This window comes from Aythya ferina, assembly GCF_964211825.1.
Source record: "Aythya ferina genome assembly, chromosome: Z".
Classification (NCBI taxonomy): Eukaryota; Metazoa; Chordata; class Aves; order Anseriformes; family Anatidae; genus Aythya; species Aythya ferina.
The window spans coordinates 27,992,830-27,996,473 of NC_140299.1; positions in this window are offsets into that span (position 1 = coordinate 27,992,830).

The window sequence follows — 3,644 nt, forward strand, 5'->3', positions numbered from 1 at the left end:
TGAAAGCATATATAAAGCTGAAAAATGCACAGCAGGAAAGACTCTTCCTCAGCCATTCTGAAAGCAAACACCTTTGAAGGGAGATACACAATATTACGACTGTTTGGTTCAGGGACTCCTTGTTGTATATACGCTGGCTTCCACAACAAGGTATCAAGGTAGGAAAAGCAAAGAAGGGGTTGTCATCTCTGCTCCAAGCCACAGTCTCTCTGACAAGGGCTCAAGACTTGAAAACTATTCAGGAATGAAACAGAGATGGAAGGAGAAAGCAACATGGAAAACCAGCTCCTCGGAAAGAGGGGAGGGGGGGGAAAATAATAACAAGTTTACTTTCTGAGTTTTGGGTAAAGTCACATTTGTTTAAGTCCCTCAGTTCACATGCTTTAGAAAGCTCTTCAAGACCTTGGGATTAGAAAGCCACCCTAGGTATATTTTCAGGAAGGGTCCCAGGCAGAATTCCATCAATTCCTTAAAAAGTATCAATATCATGGTTAGATCACTTTGTATAGTTGATTACAGAATTTCTCTGCTCCTCTTTGAACCTAGTGAAAACGACATTGTTAACTTCACTTTTCACTGTCTGCTGCTTCTGGCCCTGCCGTTCCAGGTAATATTACTGGTTAAAGCATGGGAGATTTTTCTCTTTTTATGAATTTCCCTCTCTTTCGTCTCAAGGATCAAGAAAGTTTTCAGCATAAATACTCTAAATTCTAGCTCACAGACAGATTTTCACAGCAAATGTATTTTATCATCTGTCATTTATATTATCTGCCACTATAACTGGTGGCAAGAAGAGAAATGTCTTATGGTAATGTGCTGTGTCTGTTACACAGCTTCTCTGAACTCAGGTGGCTCTGACTGTTTCTTTGACCACTAACAAGCTTAGATAGACATAAAAGCAGTACCTTAAAGGGATTAAAATAATCCAGACAAAAAAAATGCTGAGTTTAAGTTCTGAACCGACCTTACACTCCAGAAAAATCAGACAGAACCGAGTCAAAGGTGTAATTCCGAGGTGCTTCAGACATACATGGAGCTGCTCGAGACCTGAGAACCCCAGCCAGCTTTTAGCAGTGATGCGCAAACTGATCGAGCAGCGCCTCCTTCTGCAGTCGTTCCCTGTGTCTGCTCCTCAACAGCCCGTTTTTCCGCAGGAAAAGCTGCTTTATTTTCCCCTTCCTTAGCCTGCCACGTCCTGCTGCTTGTCCCCGAGACTCCCGCAAGCCCGGCAGGGTGCTTTGCTGGGCATCCCCGCTTGGAGGAGCGCCTCCGGGCGCTTGCAGTCAGAAAAGCTAGCTTTTCCATTGCACTGCCTCTTCCCTCCCGGTCTTCCCTGCCCTTTCATTTGGCCTCAGATGAATCCAGGGTCACTTCAGATTTTCTTGTCTAGATGCTTTGCAAGCACAAGTGGAATCAATATTTGATGCACTTTGGAAAACGAGTCTGTGGTTGGCAATTGCGATACAAAGTAAACTAAAATACTAATATAAGCGAAGTATCAATTGCAGGTGTTTAATAGGTAGTTTCCCTGCAGATTTCCAAGGCACTGAGTTAATGTACCTAGTGTTTCTGTGGTTGTAGAGGCACAGAGAGAATAAAATAATAAAATTTCTCTTTCCAAACAACTGGAAGGCTGAATTGTTATTTTTATTGGGCTGTAAACTACTCAGCTGTTCTGTTTCCTGTTTGAGGATCTCTGAGCACTTAAGGAAAGAAATGAATATGTTTCCACATAATAGAGCAACAGACCATAAATTATCAGCTTAAATTGTAAGCAGGGTGATACAGGTGACCTTTGTGCGACCATGGGGGATAATTCCTTTAATTCCTGCTAAACATAAAACAATTCATTTTATGCAAGCAGTCTAGGTCTGGATTGAGGTCTTCAGAGCCTAATGTTTCAGAAATAAATCTGCCTTGAGCAAGTTTGTCTTATTTAGTCCATGAAGCTTTTTTAAAGAAGTAACATGCTGCTTAATTTCTTCATTCTAGAGCTACAAGTTCATTTTCCTGGGAGGCTCCCCTTGCACAGAAGTGAAGGTCTGTGTGTGCATACCAAGCTGTTTTGACTTGCTCGCATCAGGCTCTAATTTGAATCCCATTGTCTTTGATGCTACTTCCCTTCCAGCTTCTCTTGCAGATAATTAACAAGTAAATGTCCTACCAAAGTGTTGGTGTCCTGGGGTTTCTGGACTTTGAATATTTTAGCTTTTCTTCAGCCAGTCTTGACCTAATACAAAAATATTCAACCATAGTTCACAAGCATTTCTCTCTCAGCCTCAGCCCCACGGCAATGACTTTTTATTCACAGAATCACATTTGAGTGAAAAGGACTGGAAGCATACTTGAAAACATGACAAATTATCCTTCTCCTTCACAACACACAATGTTAAAATACAGATAGTTAAAAAGAGGTTAGGACAAACTCGGAAGTGGTGCCTGTGGACACCGCACCCCTTCTTCTTAGTGGTGTCTCTTAATCAAGGGTGTATTGCAGAATAGTCTCTTTTGTCTTCCATCCTGCCCTTTCCCAGCAGTGATGTGTACATCATTTCCTGCACGCTTAAACAAGGACAAAATGCAACTTCACACATTTAACATCCATGATTTTCCTGTTTTTCTGCTACGTTATTGGACTGCCTCATCCAGAGCATGTGTTGTCTAGCAGCCTTCAGCACAAATGTCTGCCAGTGATGTGAAGCAGGGCTGCCTGATCTGGCAGTTCCTCAAAGAGTACAAATTGCTATTGATTAGTACCTACAGAGCTAAAGCAAGGAAGAGCAGCTGTAACTCAGCACGCCATCCATGGCATGTAATAGATGCGAGTGATCCCTCAGGAATTCACACAGCGGCATCCACCCAGTAGCAGCAAGAATATCACCTAGAAGCCTCCTTAGGAATTATATATTCAAAAAGTCCTAATCTTTTCGTGGTATGATATAAACATTACCCATGCAATTGCTTGGTTTTAGATAGAGGGTTTTGTTTGTTTTGTTTTGGATACATCTCCCTCCTTCCTTCCTCCCTTCCTCCCTTCCTTCCTCCCTTCCTCCCTTCCTTCCTTCCTTCCTTCCTTCCTTCCTTCCTTCCTTCCTTCCTTCCTTCCTTCCTTCCTTCCTTCCTTCCTTCCTTCCTTCCTTCCTTCCTTCCTTCCTTCCTTCCTTCCTTCCTTCCTTCCTTCCTTCCTTCCTTCCTTCCTCCCTTCCTCCCTTCCTCCCTTCCTCCCTTCCTCCCTTCCTCCCTTCCTCCCTTCCTCCCTTCCTTCCTTCCTTCCTTCCTTCCTTCCTTCCTTCCTTCCTTCCTTCCTTCCTTCCTTCCTTCCTTCCTTCCTTCCTTCCTTTCAGGAGGAGGGGGGGAATGAGTTCAATTGTACTGAGAAAATATTGCTTTTAAATTCTTCACAATATCGACCAGTTCTTTTTAGTTGTGATTAAAGTTATCCCTCCTCTGTTGGTGCTCATGTTAGTAAGCTAAAGCTTAGCTTCTCAGGCACCTTTGATGCAGTCAGAGGTTCTTGCAATAAGGTCAGTAAAGTTGCTCATCAAAAAACTGGTCATAATTCTCATAGTTTTACAAGACAGCGGTATCCTGGTTTTGGCTAGGATAGAGTTCATTTTCCTCCTAGTAGAGGTATGGTGTTGTGT